General features: G+C 39.8%; 1 protein-coding gene across 4 annotated transcripts in view; it reads right to left on the bottom strand.

The window, feature by feature from the left end:
* Positions 1-19,783, bottom strand: part of ZNF462 (zinc finger protein 462) — a 93,218-nt gene that overhangs the window by 59,770 nt on the left and 13,665 nt on the right. Inside the window, exons 1-2 of one of the 4 annotated variants that reach the window (XM_026061093.1) lie at positions 17,846-17,863; positions 17,200-17,244 (exon numbers count right to left, since the gene is read on the bottom strand). The exons of the other annotated variants lie outside the window; for them this stretch is intronic. The gene's annotated coding sequence lies outside the window, so the exon portion shown is untranslated. Of the gene's footprint in view, positions 1-17,199; positions 17,245-17,845; positions 17,864-19,783 lie in introns of those variants that run through there. 4 annotated transcript variants of the gene reach the window in all.

Raw genomic sequence — 19,783 nt, 5'->3', positions numbered from 1 at the left:
TAGATGGGTTTTTCAGTTCAAGAAGACAACAAGGATTCACAAAATCTCTGCTTATTCTTCTTCTTGGGACCTTCATACATAAACAGATAAATGAGCCCAAACGGGTCCAAACGATGGATAAATTGCTATCAGCCAAACCAGTTCTCCAAGACTATGAATCTTTTTTTGGAAAAAAAAAAAACAAACCCAACTTACTGCTTTATTACTGAATAGTAATGCATATTAGCAACCTCACTGTAAGATCCTACTGGAATAAAGGCATACCATAGATTTTACAAGGAGGTATGAAAGAAAGATGAATCACAGATAGGGGCACAATGTCAACTTCACCTACATATCCAGTGCCCAGCCTCAAGCAGAGATAAGCAAAAGGTAATTATCTCACTGCAAAACAAAACAAAAACAAAACAAAAAAAAACACAGCTTCCCCAGCAAGGAAGATAAGAGTCCAACATGGAACACTTGAACTTAAACCTGTTACTTGCAAGCAAATCAGATCAAGAAAGACGATTTAGATGCAAGTAACCTAACCACAAACAGCATCAGGTTGGAACCTTATTGTTTCAAGCTCCTGGAATGCAGACCATTCTTTTTCCAGTTTTCAAAAATAATCTTTCCTTGTTCTTTTTTTGGGATCCACCATCTGAATTCCTCAAGGATACTTTCAAACTTCAAACTTTTCAAATTTCAAATAAAAGCAAATTGTTACTTAATTAAAAGACAAATTAAAACAGCATCACGCAAAAGTATGAATCTCGAAATTTTGTTGTCTTCCCTTCCTAGTGGTTAGCCATCAGGCATTACATGGTGTAGAGCATGGGCAACTGGGTCTCAGGATAAAGAACCTCAGGCCTATGAGAAGGCCCTCAAAAATGAAATGCTTTTGCCCCAAAAAGACCAAGATGGTCTTATGTCCTGAATTACCTTCATGGTAATTCCTACAGAAATCAAAAAAGTTCTATATATATCTGAGAAACTGAACAGCTAAATGCCTGAAGTAGGACTTTTTCCTTATTATGTCAGTTACTTCATTTATTGCACAAAATAAGTTGTGGAGGTGCAAATACATGGAGACACACAGGCACTTTTTTGGAAGTTTATCTGTGGTTCATGAGACTCAATAAACAGAATATTCTTTGACCACATGCTACAGGAAGATGCAACAACCACTTTATTAGGGCAGAGGGAAATTTTGATCAGATAGGCTCCTTTTCTACAGTATAAACTTTGTTTCCTTTCTAACCAGGAGATGAAGAAAAGAGGAAGAAAAAAAAAACACACAAAAAAAGCATTAAACCATTTTCCCAGTCAAAACCCTCAAAGGAAATGAGTGTTTAAATCCTAAAGTTAGTCTAGTAGGTGAGTTCAGAGAAAGACTGTTAGACCCTCCACCTTCCATACAGACATTAACCTAATAAAAAAAGAGGGAACAGCACAGAGGCAAAACTCTAGAGTAGAAATGAAGTCTGCCACTTGGCTCCCACACTAAATGATCATGGGAAACAAGCAAAATCAACCACCTCAGTGCCACAGCACAACTTCTCAACCACTTCTGCACAAACACACATGTTCAAAAGGCAAGTGGGCTGGCCCATCTAGGAAAACCAAGATACCAGAGTCAGACAGCTTGGCTTTTGTACCTTGCTCCTCTGTACTTCCCAAATGGCACAATATAACCAAAAGCAGTGGATCTGGGGTTTCCAGTTTTCAGCTGGGAGTTCACAGTTAATTACCTCAATAAATCCAGTTCCTGGATTGAGGATTTAAGGTAAGTGCACTCCCTATGTACATGGACTCACAGAGGAAGGTGTCAGTAGGTGGTGCTGAAGAACACAGCAGCACTCTTCCTGGGTACTCCAGAAACAATCCAATTCCTTCCCATGCATTGCAAATGACGTCTTCTAGAAGCTCTTTACAGAAAGGATGCATTACCAGCGTCACCATAGAAGGAGCAGGGGGATGAGCAGACTCCTCAGCTTGACATAACCCCAGGAAAGATCCCTTTTTTTGCCAAGAAAAGTTGGAGCCATTATAAAGGGGTCCAACTAGTAGCAAATCAAGTATGACACACTCAGCTATGTACCCTGCTACACCATGAACCAAAGTGGGAAACAGAATCGTGAGTGAAGATGAGATTATCTCCTGATGACCATCAGGACCCTAAATGAACCCGAAAACACATTTACCAGTCAGTAGTGCCTTTAAAAGCAATCTGGCCATTTGCACCAAAGCATGTGCTCCACTGCATGGTCTGACCACTTACAAAACTGTGGTTGGTGGTTGGCAAGAAGCATAGTATTTTTACAAAGTCTAAATACAACACATAAACTAGTGACAGAGCTAAACTATGGGAACACATGAAATGCTGGATTATTTTAGGTACCACAGAATTTTAATCTTAGTGACCTGAGATTAGATTAGCCAACATGGTTGGCCTAAAACTCGGGCAAGCACTTCCCATGAAGTCACAGAGGTGGAAATCAAATCACTAGCATTCAGAAACCACCACCAACCCCCAGGAGAAAGCTCAGCTTTGGGAGTGCTACTGAAGAAAGTCTTCAAGAAGGCAAAATGAAGAGAGATGACCACCACTCTGGAAGACAGATGTGAAAAGCTGCTTTGTTGAGACATGTTTCCCCTGAAAGCACGGAGTCTGGTCCTACATTGTGGCAGCAGTGATAGAGACTGAACTGGACTGGTGAGAAGAATGATTTTTCAGCCAGATCATTCCTAAGATATAGTGCCCAGTTTGGTGGAAATACAGGACTCTCTAAGTAAGTGAAATTCACAGTTGAGAACCAAAGAAATGCTGCATGGATCAGATCCAAGTCAGCCAAAGGCTACTGCTTGCTTTCTTCAACAATATGAATTCAGCTAAGCAAGGATTCTGTGGATGATGCAGCACACTCCCTCAGTCCATCCTGAGACCTCACATGCTGCAAATGTACTGCATCTTACCTTCAAAGGGTTTACCCTGTGAAGAGAGCATGTGGAGAGGATGAAAAAGGGCATTGAGAGGAATGTTTTTAACCCTATAAAACCAAGCCACCAGAAGTCATGGTTGGTGATACAGGTGAACAAAGCTGACTAGAATGGCACATCATCTCATGTAGCCCTGAAACCACCTCAAGCATCACTCTACAGCAGCAGGACAGTGGCTGAAATTCCACTGATGTACAAGAAAACACCAATGAGAGAAGCCTAAGGATTGCTCTGCTCTCCCACTATATTCTTCAGAAGCACTCTTTTGTTTGGGGAGCTCCACTGATTTCCTTGCCACTTTAACACCACCTTTGTCTCTTGCTATGTCCCACCTCTCCCCAAGCTTCCTATTATATTTGATATTTGTTGGGCAGCAAGCAGAAGCCTTTCTGTCAGCCAGTTTATTTCCTCAGGTAATATAAATCCATCACTGACCCATTTATAATGCCAGACAGAATACATAGTATCATTTGCCCACTGACTCACTCACAGTATGACAGACAACATCTTTGCCCTAGGTAGGACAATATATACTTATGCAGCATTTGACAAAATGCCATTAGCAGTTACCTCAGACCAGTGATTACCACTAGACTGTAATCTCCTCTGCCCCCCATCCACCACTCCCAAAAGATTTTTTCCACTTGTGCAAACGAAGGTCCTCTGTCTATTTGGGATGGTGGCAGCAAGTTGCTGGTCCCATCACTGACTTTGCTGAAGACTGATACCCTTGAAAAGGTAGAGCAAGTTGCAGCTAACATTTACATGTTGTCCAAATATTTTACTTTGTCCCAAATTATAATTTTATATATATTCCATTGCAATACACATTGGATTGTAATATATACACACTGGAATGCAATATACTAGGTCAAAAAAGAGAACCTTGCTCTTTTTTACTCCCCCTTCAACTTCCATCTCCACCCACCTGGTCTTTCCAGGAAACAGTATTTTCTACAGTCTATATAATATATCCAGCCCAAGTATAAAATATTTAAAATAAGGCAAGCATGCTGGCTCAGTCATCATTTGTGTAATATGCAGATATCAACAGTGTCTAGAAGGAACTAAGTGGAATCTCTACAATGCAGTTCAAGGCAAAAAATAAAAAGAATTTAGAGTGACCCCAGTATTAAAGTTCACAGTATCTATGAATTGACTGAGGTTAATGGAAGCTCTCCAGCCAGAAAGTGTTTGGATCAAAGAGGCATTGGAAACTATTACATTAAAAACAGGAAAAAGCTGCTATGCCCTGTCTGTAGAAGAAATGTGTACTTTGTTACACAGGTAATAATTAAGAACAATCTCTCTCACAAAAAGAAAAAAAACCCCACACTCTCTAGCTAACCTTACTTCTCATCTTTCCAATAATAAACAGTCCTTTCCCCCAAATACTTTGGACATATTCAAATTAAGGAGAGAACTATTATTAAAGCTGAGCTGTATCTAAAGTGGTAAGATGTTGAAGCTTCTAATGGAGTTCTTCTGTCCTAGTTTATTCCTTTTTGCTTTAAATAAGCTCTCTGAGGGTCAGCCACCGAGATCCAATTTCTTTTTCTTCCTCCTAAGAAATACCCAAACAGGAAATGGACCATAAAAAAAATAAATAACTAAGACTTTCTTTGTAATGAGGCCCATAGCTAAGGGGGGCAGAGATTACAACCAACTGTATCCTTCAAAAGCTACAGTCCTTACAAGTATGTAGACATTACAGAACTATTGTGGCTTTTCTCTCTTCTACATGCCCATTACACAACATCTCTTGTTTTTTCCTACTGATGTAAATGCTTTACATTTAACCATTTTAAAATGGCAAATTTTAAGCATTTTAAACAAGTAGTAAGGAAACAAAATTCAGTTTTAGAATAAGAAATCAGTACCTATTGCCTCAAGATTACCTTCATTCTGAAAAAAAATGGGACCATTCTAGCTTTACACTGAAGACATGAGGTGAAAGATGATAAAAAGAGAACCTAGTTTCCAGAACTTTATCCCTGGTAATACGCACACAAATGCCAAACTACATATAAATAAAATGATCTTTCTTGTCACAAGGAGTGTTCAGTTCAAGACTAGTTTATGAAAAGAAAAAGCTTCCCTTTCAAAAAAAAAAAAAAAAAAAGAGAGAGAGAGAAACCCTGAACATCCTTTTCTTACATTTTCCACCTACCCACTCTTTCTACTTAACCCAGTGAATTAAAGGAACAGCTACTTATAATTTACAAATGGATCATTAATGATTTTAGCTACCTCAGGCCATCACCAATTTGAAACCTGGCCCTCATGTTTTATTCAAACACTCTGAAAAGGTTTATCTTCATTATGGTAAAAGAGAATCATAGGACCATCCTCTTCAGAGAAAGGCTTTGGATAAATTAGTTTCTCTAACCTTTGGAAATCTGTGTAACCTGGAAAATGAACCCAAATTCTTGAATTACTTTTTTTTGTAAGAGACAGGAAGTAGAAAACTAAGCACAGGTCCCCAGAGAGCACTTGGTCCAAGCAAGGTGAATACTGGAAGAGATTTTCAGTTTTCCTGACCTAAGAATGCATGGGTGTGTCCATGGAGGAAAGACTTTTTAGAAAGCTCTCATGCATGCGCTTAGTCAACAATGGGACCTTCTCCAAAGCAGTAAAAAAGTGTCCAGAAAAAGACCTGTAAGATAAGTATCTTAGAGAAATTCAAGAAAAGGCAGCGCACCCAATGTGGAAGAACGCTAGACTTCACCAGCATTTTGGTTTTGCATGTAAATATTTAGAAGCAACAAAGGGAAGTCTGAGGAGAACCACTACATGAAATGCCAAGAAAAGGCCTTCTCATAAGCTTTGTACTGAGAAGTCTCTCGTTTCACTGCAAATCCAAGCATGCAATTGAAAATGCATGGGATAGAGGCTCTTTGCAACAGATACTCTGTTTCTGGCCTATTGACATTTGGCTCTAGGAAAGGAGACTAGACAGCAATCCTTCTCTATCCTCACTGGTATACTAGCCATTGCTTTACCTGCAGAGAGAGTAACTGCTCCAGGGATATGCCCTCTCTGGCACAGAGGGACAAAACATCTTGGCTGCCAACAGCTTCATCACCAAAACACAAAAATACAATGAGCTCTCTGTGTACCTGCGAACGGAGCAGCTCCATCTCACTCTGAAAGAGCAATTTAGTATTGCTGTTCTCACTAGCAGTCCTCTCATCTTCTCTGCCTTCCTACTTGACACGGGCTTCTGCAACTGACCTCGGCAGGTCTTCCAACAAAACACTTTCATCCTGCCTCCAGGTCATTCTGCAGGTCATGCTAACCATGTCTGTAAGGAGAACCAGCAGGAAGACTGCATTCACACTTGCACATGCTTTCGGCCTGAAGAAGGGTATCATTTGAAACTGCAGCAGCTCTGCCTAAGTAACTACAAGGGGAGACAAACCCTGACATGGATTCTGCATATGAAATAGATGCAAGTGGACAAGGTAGTAATCAAAATGTATTTTAAGCTAACAAAGATGGCAAATACATTAAAAAGAAACACCTAAAGAAAAAAAAAACAAAAAAAACCCAGAAGACCCAAGCCTAATGATCATTCAAAACACCCAACAGAACTTTCAGCCTGATGAGATATGAACAAAATTATACAATCCCTTTAATTAATCTGAAACATTCAAAAGTAACATTCTGAAAGCAAAAAGAAGTGTTATCCTGCTCACAACATCTTACACAAAGAGAAGGAATATTCACCTACGGCAATGACAAAGATGTGCTACAATATACTACAGTTCAAAAGCAAAGGTGTGTAACTGAAATTGGTTTTATTGATCATTATACAACCACTTGAAAAAAAAGGACTTAAGGGGAAAAACCTCACAAATTTCCAAACTTCCCGCTTTCGATGAGGTACACATGAATAATTTAGGTAGCTCAAATGTTGTAAGAATCCTCCACCTCAGTAGGTTTTAAAATGAAGTAGGATTACTCTGATGCAGAATCATATACAAAAAAATGTCTTTTTCCTTCTCAGCAAAGGAACAAAGATGGAAACAAGCAAGTAAGCAAAAAATCCTAAGCCACAAACAGCATAGCTTCAACTGTTGTGAACTGAATGTACTGAGATTGACATTGGTTGAAGGGGATAGATGCATCTTTTCAACTACACATGGAAAGGACACATGGATGATCCATAAAGAGAAACAACAGATATCTCTTTCCAGTAAGAGTCCAGCTAAGTGAACAGTCCTTCAGACAGAATATTCAGCAACATCACTTGCTGGTCAGTTGAATCTCCTGTTTTTTCACCCAGAAAATGCATACATGGACTGTATGACACCAAAATGCAATTAATATTTTGAGGCACTTCATTTACTTTATTATGAGCCAACATCCATTATTGCTATGGAAGAGCAGAAAAGCAAAAATGTAATGTGCTTTACAGTCCATTCTGGACATTTTTTTCTTTAAAACTCATTTGAATAAAGGCATTTATACTCTTTCATTTGTTTCTTGCAATAAGCATTTGTTCAAGCGTGGGTTCTTGTCTGCAAGAATGTATGCAGAAAGTTTCACATTCATTTAGGACTCCATTGACAGAAGAGTCTGTGTCAAAAGTATACAATCAGTCCTGCAGAAATCTCATTTTCCCTCCTGTTTATGGAACACCAAAGGGAGACAAGACAGTATCATATGACTCAGGCTTCCATTCATCTATGTCAAAAAAGTTGTTTAAGACAGCCAAAGTGACTTGCACGCAGAGAGAAAAAAAGACTGAAATATTTCCCTGGTTTTCAAAGAGCTTCAAATTATTGAACATAATCTGAAGATTCACAATCTGTTCATAGTATGTAAGGAACAAAAAGGCAGAATTAAATATATCAAGTAGCAATACCTGATACTCTACTCCTTGCAGTTGCTACCTACTTATGTGAATCATGCAATCTGAGCCCACAGTGTTGTAGGCCCTCTCTGTGTGAAAAGCAAGCTGAGTGAGTCTCACCATGAAGAGCCTTCCTCCTTCAGCTTGCAAGGGAGAAGCACAAGGAGGTGAAGTGGCCTGGGTCCAGGTCGCAGAGCTGGTCTGTGGCACAACCAGAAGCAAAGGGTAGGTTTCCATATTCCAGACCTTTCCTGTTACACCATGCTATCCTTCTGTGCCAGCATCTCTCAAATCCCAATGCTAACTTACCACAACAGCTACAAACGCAAGTTTCTCCAGCATAGTGGAAGTTGAAAGTTTGGCAGCAGAGGTAAATCATACACCACACACAAAGAAATAACTGATGCTCTTTATTAATCGCCTTTCTTTGTTTTTTGTTTTGTTTTGTTTTTTAACTGGAATTCACATTTCCAGTTTGGTGCACAGAATCCAGGTTTTTGCAGAAGAATTTAGGTCAACTCAGCAAAATGTCTGCAGAGCTGATGAGAACATTGGAGAGAGAGGTTAAGGCTGGTGAACATTACCTAACCCCTTATATTAGATGAGATCACAGGATTTCAGAAGGGAGGAGGTAGAGGGAAAAAAGGCAAGCAATTCAAAGAGGGTGCTTTATATGAGGGTGGGAAAGAAGATTTGTTTCCAAGGACCAAAAACTAGAAAAACCCATATTGTTGTAGGCTGAAAGGCTTTTTGCTTAAGACCATCCTACCCAAACTGATCAAACCTTCTACTCTGTTCTCAAACTCTTCTAAAATTAAGCAACATATTTATCACTCTGCTGTTCCAGCAAATGTCCAGAAAAAACATCAAAACTTACTAGAAGTCATCAAAGGGAATCTTCTTCATAGCATCTTTGTAAAAATAAGAGGAACAACCTAGATCTTCCTCAATGTCTTCTGTAAGCAGGAGATATTCATGACCAAAGAACAGGAAGTTTGATTTAATCAGACCTCTCTTTCACACATGCTAGTGGGAGCCACAAAGCTCATGCACACTTCCACTCCACCCTGGCTAACAAAATTTATGAGAACAAACCAGGCAATTAGTTTTCACATGCTGACAGTTACATCTGCCCTTCATTGTTAGGGCATTACCACAAACTAGACCCACATATTTTATGGATTAAAAAGAAGTTCAAGTTGTAAGAGAATCAAGTCCTTCAAAGATTCAGGCTAAACATCACCTCCACTACTAATACGTTGTTTCTGAAGTACTTCAGTAAAATAAGTCTTCCTTTTGTGATTCCATGATTCCATTTTAAGAGTTTGGATGTCTAAGAAAACACCTCTTTCCAAAAATCTTAATTAGCTTGTGCTGAGAGACATGAGCAACATACCAAGGACTCCTGATCCTGTTTAATGTGAACCCAGCTTTGCAAAAGAGGCTCACAGAAACAGAGCAGTCTCTGTAGCAATCTAAGACTGCTGGCATTCCTGTTGAAGGAAGCATACTGAGCATGCTTGATCCTAAGTCCACAGAGCAAAACTAGCCTGAGCTTCTGCCAAAAGTGATGTGTGTCATGGGCAGCTGTGACTGTTACTCTGCTGGGATAGAGATACAAAGTGGTAACATCTCTTCTTCTTTTTTTTTTTTTCCTTCCCTGTAGGTGTCAGAGATACGCTCACCACAGCTGGAAGGAGCTAAAGATCCAGTTGGTGCTTACTATGAGATGCACCAGGGGATCAGAAAGTTTTCTGGAAAGCATCTGCCCACTCCATGCAGTCAAAAGAGTAGACTACACTTTCTTAGTTCTCTAGCTTGAGGCAGCATACGGGCAGATGGACTGTGCATGGGTGCCACCTGTGCACAGTTTCTGTCCTATCACCTGGAAGAAACAGGCCCACCTGCTGCCTCCAACTGAGGCAGCTGAGTTGGCTCACTCAGATTAGCAAGGGAAGTTCACTGGAGAAACCCTGCCTTCCTACTCCTTGTCAGCCCAGCTCCAATTATCAAGCAAAGTCTGGAAGTAGATATAACATCAGCTTTTGGGGGAAGCAGGCAAAAAAGGGATGATGCCAGTATTAAATTGGCAGTTTTGCAGGATCACAAAATTGAGGTTAAATCTTTCATCCTTTTCATCCCTGTCTACGTACACAAGTGATCAAGAATTACATCTTGGAATTTTCTTACTTTGTCTGTGTAACATTACCTTTCTCTGCAAAAGATTATTCCTTTCTCATATAACTTATCTCACTTTCCAAGGGGAATTCCTGGCATTAAACCTTAAATTTCTGCTTTTCTGCCCTGATAGATCTGCCGTCTCCTGTGTAGGCCCCTCCTTCTCCAGAGCTTCTGGGAAGATACAGACTGGTCATCTGCTATTTCCACAGCCTAGCAGAGAATGATGCTGGTACCATATATCCTTAAGGTAGCTCTGAAGTTGAAGCAGTTGGTCTTTGAGTTCTTCTGAATATGTTTAGTGTGCTGGCCCCTTGGGACTCAGGATGAAATAAAATCACAGCCAGACCTCACCACTGCCTCTCCCTCCTGAGCAAGAGAAGAGCATATTTTCAAAAGAGACTGCTCTGCCCAGAGCCTTACACACAGTAAGGCAGAGAAAAGGAGGGAAAGAAAAGGGAGGGCTGGCAAGGGGCTACTGCAGACAAGACCAAGAATGACTGACAGTCATCTGGCTTTACTGCCTCCCAACCTTATTTGCTGACAAGGGGCCTCCCATGCACTCCACAAACTGGTATCTGAGGCTGCAGAAGCATAACTTTTCTTCCTCTTTCTTTTTGAGGAACAAGACTCCCTTTCTGGTTCTCATTGTCTGTTGCTCTGAACTCAGTAACTGATACAACTGTGGTCAGTCAAGATATTGCGTATGTGTGTGTGTGTACACTATGTCTGGATCCTCAGGAAGGCAGCCTGGTATTTTATTTTTAAACTTTGGCTCCTGTTGCACAGCCCCACATATAATGGCTCCACTCCTGAAGGTTGGAAACTCTTCTGCTATCAGTTTTCAAAGAAAAACAAAGCCATGCAAGCCAACACCACCAAGCAGAACAGAAGAAAAGTTCTCTCCTAAAGATTCTTTTTCCCTCATAAAACAAGAGATCACAGAAAGATTAAACCATCAGAGTCATTCCAATTTCCTGTCCCTGTATTCCTACTAGCTGCAGAATTTTGTGCAAGTCCTAGTACCTGCTGTGCTTACAGAGATTTCTCCAGTTCTTATTTCTAGAAATTTGGTGGAGTTCTGTCAATCTTCCCCAGCTGAGAACCAGACCTATATGTGGATCAGTAATTACTAGAGCCATTTCTTATAAAGTAGAGGGTCAAATTAGGAAATAGTCACTCCTTACCTGAAAGCAGAACTTGCAATGGATCTTCAAGGTCTCAGAAGCCGAAGGAGGCAGAACCAGACTTGCTAATCATAAGATTGGTGTTACTGTTCACCCTTCCTGAAGAGCCTGCCCTTCAAATGTGTTCCAAAGCTGACAAACTTAACTTGTATCATATACCTCTAGCCACCTGCAGTACAAGATCATTTTGGCAGTGAGGCTTCACTGTCAAAAAAAAAAAAAAGTGGTTTCCTTTTCAGCTGAGTACACAGGGGCTATATCTGTAGACTTGATTATTAGAAGAAAGGAAATGTTCAAGGTAAAGACAAGATGGCTCCTTTGCAACCATAGCTGAAAGAAAACATTTTACACTGAATATGGGAGAGAAATGGAGAGGAACAGTTTGAAGAGAGGAAGTTACCTTCTTATCTTAACTTTACTCACATTTCATGATGGAAGACAGCCACTAATCTCAGCATTACTCACAGGTTAAAATAATCACTCATTCCAAAACCAAGACACACAGAGGAAGCAGCTCAGACCTCTTTCCCTTTCTTCGTTCCTGAACTCCTTTGTTCTCCCATTGTCTTCTAACTCCTCCAATTAGACTACTGCAATACAGCATTCTGAATCTTGGAAGCAGTCTTCCAAAACTGAAACTACAAATTAAGAACTGAAAATATTTTGTCAATTAGGGAATCAAAACTCCTCTTCATCCTGTTGAAGTAATTGATTTATAAAAGTTGAAAAGGAAAGCATTTGCAGTGAGGCCTTTACTACAGCATGACCTTCAGAACCAAGCTAATGTATCATTTTTCCCAGATACTGACTTGTTTGTGCATCAGTTATCAAAAAACCAGAGGACCTGAAGACAGAGCTCATTGTTAAAGTCTTTGATTAGCATGGGAGACAGAAAGACTTAATCTCTAAGTTTCTTAGATATATCATCCTTAACAGACCAAAGAGGTGTCTGACAGAAAACTGAAACAGATTACTACTGAAAGGATCAAGTCCCTTGAATCTACAAAAATGCTTTCAGAATATAATTGGTGAGCTAGTTTTAATAGAAAGCTAGGTGCTCTAGGAAACTGATCTGTTGTTAAATTCTGATTGGGTTTTAATGCCACAACCACCTCTGTGGTAACTGCTGGACCAAGATCTCTAGTTCCGGTCTGTAAAACCAGGACTGAACTTCTGGGTGACCGAAGTACTGGGCTGTAGAATCCAGAGGAAACCAGAGATCTTTTGTTTGGGGGATTTACTGTCCTTTTAGAAACCACAGTGTGCAAGGGTATAGTAGTTCTGTTAGGACTGTTCCATCTCTTCTTTTCCTCTACGGAAATGAGAAAACAGAAAAGCATATCTAATTTTTAAGAGACAGGCTGCTCCCACCAGCCTCGTGCACATATTCCACTTTGAGAACAAAATGCAAATCACTCTTCCATAGTTTTAAGCCTGTAAAAGACAGGGAAATGGAGGAAAACTTGGCAGAGAGAGAATCAGACATAAACTGATGCCACAAACCTGCACTTAGCCTTATCATTTGCTTCCCTTTGATTTGCCAGGGGAGAAGATTTTGTCTGATGTTTCTTGGTAAAACTTAATCACCTCCTTAAGAGTTCTAATGTCTCAAAGTTACGGCATTTCCACCAGCTATTCTTTAAGATAACGTATCCCTGCCCTGACTTGAGATACGGGGGTGAGAGTCACCTTGCTCAAAGTTCACCTCCTACAGCTAGGCAGCTGTCCACACCTAACCCAATGGTAACAGTCAAAAGCATTAGGCATCTAGAGCAGGGTGGAAAGAGTCGCCTTCCAGAAGTGCCTGTCTCCCAGCACTGTGTCCAGAGAAAGACTACACTTAGACTTGATACCTTAGTGCTTTCTACTGAGTCCATTAATTATCCCAGTGCTTCATAATCTTTTTCCATTATTAAGTTAGAAGTAAAGAACTATTTATACAGCAAACATTTTCTAGTCTTAGATTCCAACCACTGCATCTTGTTACAGCTTGGTACAGATTCCAGATTCCTATAATATCAGGCATAGCCTGGCAAATTAACTGCTTTTAGCCCTCTAAATGTCACTTCTGAAAACCTTTGAAAGGGGAAAATGGACTTCCTGAAAGCTCTTGCTGTAAAGCAAAATTTTCCAGACTTCAAATCGTTGCTATCCACAGCATTTCCACTCTCTTCTTTAAAAGAAATGCCAAATTCAGGAATAGATTTAGTATTCCAAGAGCAGTACTTTTACAGACCAGTAGAGTACCTCTTCTGCAGTATCTCCTGAGCAGTACGGGAGCCATAYCTCCTCTGTTTATACATCTAAATGCTATGTTAGTCCACTAAGCTATTCTAACCATTTTGATAGCTACTATTTTGCAGAAAAACTGTTTTCTAATTTAGGAGGAAGACAGGACTCTTGAAGTCCGTGTTGGCTATGAAGAAAAGACATCCCTTGAGTCTGTTCCACATTTTCTATTCATTACAGATATAAGCTGAATGAGGAGCTTTTAAGTCTGTTTTATTTTTAAATATAAATTACTGGTGTAGAGAACAGAAGGAAAAAGGAGAAGTTGTTTTTTGTTTTTTTTTTTAAATCTCTTCAGATACCCTTCTTGTCTAACCTGCAGAATGTTTTTGTTTGCAGTGGAATGGGTCCAAAAGAAAAAGGAAGATCCTTGCTTTTCTCTCTGGGATTAAAGAGCTCTCAAAGGCACAACACTGATGTTATCTGTTTGATCTGTCAAAGGAAGGTAAGCATTTACTTTGGTCATGCAAAGCCCAAAAAGTCTTTTCTGATACACCAGAAAAGCAAACGGCCAATGAGACCTAGGATTCCTCTGTGCTCTCCATGTGAGGTTTTCTGTACCCAAAGCCACCTTCTTCTGGAGCTGCAAAAGCAGATGACTCCATCTGGATGATCCCCAAGGAACCAACCCAATTCTCAATACCCTTACTTGAAAATAAAGCACAAAAGATGTTAGACTGTCATTTAAAGATGGTGCAAACGTGTTTTGATGATTTCCCCTCTTCAGCTTGACTCCTTTGTGAACATTTGATGACTACCCAAAAATTTGATGTGATCTTTAAGGACACAGGATGAATGCCAAAATGCATCATTTGGCCACAGGAACTTCAAAGAGCCATCCTGATAGATGATTGAGAAATCAAACACACTGCTCTTGTTCAAAGATTCATACAAGACAAACCCTTCACGGTTCCTCAGCTGCCTAGGCCATGATGTAGTCTATCTTTTTCATAAAAGCATTATCATAATTATGATTGCTACAGTGTTCTGACTTCCTAGGAAAAAGCGACATATCCAACTGCATCTTAAAGAGTTCTATTGTTAAAAACAAACAAACAAAACCTCCCAAAAGCTCAAAATCACTGCATACTATACAGTTAGAAAATATAACAGCTTCCAAGGATGCTGTTCTGAAGATCTCCAAAACTAGCCAAGATCCTCTGGTGTGCCTCCTACTTCCTGAAGAGGTGAGTAAACAGAAGATAATAAATTCTTTTGAAATCTCTGTCAATACACAATTGACTTTTTGGCTTTGTTTAGCACAAGGCTGATAGTGTTCTTTTAAGAAAGTGCCCAAATCTTTATCATTTGGGAGAATGCTCCTTGATTGGTTAGATTCATGTCCACCCAAGAGATTTTTCCTCTTGTCCTCACATCCAGACATCATCTAAAAGCTCATTCATCTTTCTTATACAAGACTATACACAGTTTTGATCCCCCTTACTAAACAATCCTGATTTAGTGTAAACACTGTGTTACCAAGGTTGTATAAAGGTGGAAAAGCAGTCATGAGAGTTCAGCTGCTGAACAACTAATGTCATCATTTCCTCTCTCCGGAAGTGTTTTCTCCAGTTCAGAGTAACTGGAAATACATACTGAAGTATCTGTTGGTCAAATCCAGCATGGCACACCCTTTGGTATTAGTTTTAACCCTCTCCTAAGAACAAACGGGAAATTTTCACAATTGCTTTTGGATATAAAATATGCTAATCATGACAGCTCAGTAATCACATATTTAAAAGTTTCCACTCAGAAGAATCTGATGACTTTCTGATGTGTTTTCATAAAATGGCTCCCAAGGCAACATCTTCATCCCCACTGCACAGTAGCAATGGACTGTGTCAGTATCTTCTGGAACTAATTACTTCTCTGTAGAATTGACATAACCTTCCAGGCTGAAGAACGAAGGATGGAAGGGTTCGCATCGATCACCAACATGGTTCTCAGCTATCACAGACACCAATCTTATCACCCTTAACTCGAAAAAGAGGAAAAATGTATGCTCTCTGTAGAAATGACAACTATGGCCCCTCAGCCAAGAAAAACTTGGTTTTAAAGAAGCATATAGGCATTTAAGAAGTGTGTTCCTGACCTTTTTGAAATATACTGCCTAAGTACAGCTTTCTGTTTTCTATGCCATAGTCAAGCTCTTCAAAAGAGACTAATCTTGGTCCCAAGACTGACAGATGTGATTCTGTGTCCTGCTGCAAGGGTCACTAGCATATCTCATTTCAAAGGAAACTGGTTACATGTGAATACCTCCCAACCATAAGGAACCTAACTCTTAGCAATTTCTAATCCCAATGACCATGTAAAAAGGTAACATATAGAGATCTAATCAGCTATGATACTGCCGTGACCTCTATACTTCTCCCTTTAAAGGATTAATTTCCCAGATGAAATCCCCCTTGAGCCTGAAAGTCAAGTATTACAGCTCTGGAAGATGAGGTAACCCTCAATTCTGCTAAACTTACCAAAAATTCTTCTCCTCTTCCATCACTTCCCATGCTTCCTCAGCCTCATTATTCCTTTAAAATAGGAGTTTACTACTGAAATCCCACTTAGGCTAAATTGGCTATGATAACTGGAGCAAGAGAACCAGAAAAATACTCCCAAACAGAAGAAGATTCTGACTATCCCCATAATTTGATCAGCTCAGCATTCCATATGTTAAAATCCCATCATAAACTTAGAGGTATCCCAGAATATAAAGATGACTTATTCAGGGGAAAGAGGGACAGACAAAAGAAAAAAAGAAAAGAAAAGAAAAGAAAAAATTCTCTGAATTTCCTCATATACAGAAAAAGTCTTCAGTCACTCTTTACTAGCAGATCAGAATTAATTGGATTTCTACACCCACCGAGCTTCATTCAACACAGGCTTGGTCCCATATTGCAGCCTGGAACATTTCATCAGCTTCCTAATAACAGTTAAGATTTTCTAGGCAAGCTACAGAAGAGAAAGTACTTGTTCAATACCAGTAGTCCATTGCCACACTTTCCTATTACAAGCTTGTCAGCATGCCAACACAGAGAACTTCCAGAACTCCTGCTTGCTGTCTTCCCACAGAACACAAAGCAGCATATTCCCTCAGAAGCACTATTCAACCTCCATTTCTTGTCCATGAGTCTGCATCTTTGAGACAATGGATAAGAGGAGGCGGACCACTTCCTCCATTCATTTGCTCAGCCTGCTGAAGCATCAGATCTGTCTGATCTTGCAGCAGTAGCATTATCCTTTGTTCTGATCAGGTTGCACAAATAGATGTGCTTGTGTCAGTCCCCAGAGCAGAGATTTTTTTCATGACCAGTATGATTACAGCTCACACAACACATTGTGTTCTACTGAAAATGTTTTGGTTCCCCCCCCCCCCCCCGATTCAGGAGTTCTCCTGCAAATATACAACTCAATGTTATGCACTGAGGAAGGAAGAAGGGGAAACTTGGTCGCTACTTGTATCCTAACCAAATCAGACATAATTTTTATTCGGCCCAGAGTTGTAAGAGGCACCTGAAGGGCCTTGAGTCAAGGCCCTCTAGGCACAATATGATTATGACTCCCAAGACATTCCACCACTTCTCTGCAGGATACATCCCCCCCAGTGGTGATCAGCAACAGCTGCCTTTACAGACTCCAACAGCTCGCTTCTTCTCACAGCTACAAATTTGACTGGCCCAGCAGCCCCCAATGCTGTCTGTAACATACCTTTGCCCAGAACTCACACCTGGATTGCTTGCAAGCCATCTGCAACTGAAGAGACACAGGTTAGCCACTGCCATGATATATGAATATTCAAAGCAGTAAGTTCAGTTTCCCACACTTACAGCAGAATAATAAATGATATGGTCATCAGCTCTCAAAAGGTTACAAAGGATGGCTTTAATTTTCCCTTCCCTTCTCTTACCATAATGCACACTACTTATGAAACAATTGTTATCACACATCCTCCTTTCTCTTAGGGCAGAAAATCATATTAACCAGAAAACACAGCCTATGGGTTCTTCAGAATTTCAATCTGCCATAGAGTACACATTCATGTTGGAGGTTGAAATTTATCTACTACCTCCAAATTTCTTGTATTTTTGCCTAAGTGTAAGTATGCATCCTGTATTGTGTCTGATACCCAGTAAAAGATTGAATCCCCACTTTTGGCTTCTAGCCAGGCTTTAAACAGAAAAAGACTTGCTAATCCATGCTTTGCAATGGAAAAAAAGAACTACCACGGGGGGAAAAAACTGTCCTGTCTTTAACTAAATCTAATCTAATCTTTCCTCACAGCTATAGTATCACTCTGAGTACTGCACTCTCTAACATTAGCTTCACACATAGAGCACAAAGAATTGATACAAACCTTTTGTACAAGGCCAGGCTGAAAAAAATACATAAATGGATCTGATTAACGCTCCTGAGTTTGCAATCACAATCAATACAGTTCCATGAAGATATTTTTTATTCCATTTTTTGAAAATAAAATACCCTCCAAAATGCAACAGCATTACATGATTTCTGTTTCATAAAGGCTTCGACTTTCCTGCTATTATCCCGGTCTTGCTTTAGCACATATTTTATACTAGAACGCGTTCCAGGAAGCATATGGCAATAGAACTAGGTCAACCATTAACCAAATAACAGGAAGCTGCTCTGCAAAGCACACCCTTCAAAGCTAGCTTAATGAGCAAGCTCTTCAGAATGTGTCCTTCACTAAGGTTGAAACTAACCATTCCACAGGGTTTTCTTTAAAGCCACAAGGTCACCCGAGTTAGCTTCTGGACATGACAGATTGAGAACAGCCAGCCTCATCGCTAAAGCAGCTAGGTCAGATGCTAAGAGATGAAGAACACTCCACAAACATGCATGGGTCAGTGAACATCAGGAACCAGTTCCAGTGATTCCTTCACCTTATCAGTGAAAACAGCCCATCCCGTCACTAATCCACTCCCACAATTTCAGCAGAGAACATAGGAATCTGCCTTTGTACAGTTTGTGGGGTGGGATATCATCACTAGATAAAGTGATACCATCTGTCTGCCTCTTTTCATACTTCCCTTTCAGAGAAGGGCAAATTATTTCCCAGACGAAAGTTAATTCCAAACACTTGTCATGATTGCCAAAAAGGATCGTTATTAAGGCTTGCAAGTCAATGTCTGATTAAATTCTTCACATTCTGTTTTTTTTCCCCTTGATCTTGTTGAGATACATACAGGATTTAGCATGATCTGTCAAATTAGGGAGAAAAAAATCAACGCTATTGTTGGTATCTTCATTGTTCCATCTTAGTTTTATCAGTTACTTCCACTAAATACTACATTCCACATCTTTAAAGAACCACAGGACCCTAGGTTTGAAAAGTAAATTGTCGGGTTTCTGAAAAGCATCAGGTGTCAAGGAACAAAATCCTTTAGTAACACCAAGGTTAGATGAAGTTCTGATTCTTATTATACTGTTAAAAAGCAGTAGAGATGGCCTCATTAAATTGTTTCTAAACAAATAAATAACACAAAACTTGCCAACACTCTACTTGAATTCTGCATGCAACAGTCACTGATATCCATCACAACTGTTGCAATAACATAATTCAAGAGCCGTGTACCAGAAAGCAGCATCAACTTCTCAAACTCAAAATAAGTCACCATGAAGCAACCAAGCAAATCCAGAAGGTGAACATATAAGGATATTAACATCAGTCTTCTGATGCTCTCAGAAAAATGGATATGGACTCTTATCTCTTTATATCATAGTCTTTCTTTGGGTAATATTTCTATACAAAACAAGCATTCAGAGATTTTGAACTCATTGTTTTATTTACCCAAACAAAGCTAAAAAAAACCCTCTCTACACCACCATTTTCACTGTCAATAGTATTTCTATATATCTACCATTTCTAATAGGAAAGTGTGCTGTGACCATAAATAAATCAAGAGTTTCCCAAGGAGTTCACATGGCCACCACTCAGGAAGATATTCATTACCAAGTATTACTGGGGCAAAAAACAAAGCAAAAGAGAACAAAACAAAGAACCCATGTCCAACAGACATTCTCCTACCAGGATCTCCAAAACCCAGAACTTCCCTATCACCTGATACTTTTCAGCTGGGAACTCATGTCCCTCCTTCTGGTGCTAGATCCTGCTGGCCTCTCAAATAATAATTCCAGTTTCTAATTACCAGACACAGGAAGTGATGAGGCATCCATGATGACAGAGAAAACTGTGTATGTGTGTGATCATATGTCCTTGCAGATTGCTTTGTATCTCAAGCAACAGTTCCTTGCTGAAACAGGCTAACTCAGT

This window comes from Apteryx rowi, unplaced genomic scaffold (genome assembly GCF_003343035.1).
Source record: "Apteryx rowi isolate R43461 unplaced genomic scaffold, aptRow1 scaffold_176, whole genome shotgun sequence".
NCBI lineage: Eukaryota > Metazoa > Chordata > Aves > Apterygiformes > Apterygidae > Apteryx > Apteryx rowi.
The sequence above is the reverse complement of the archived record's forward strand: the minus strand, read 5'-3'. Positions and strand labels throughout refer to the sequence as shown.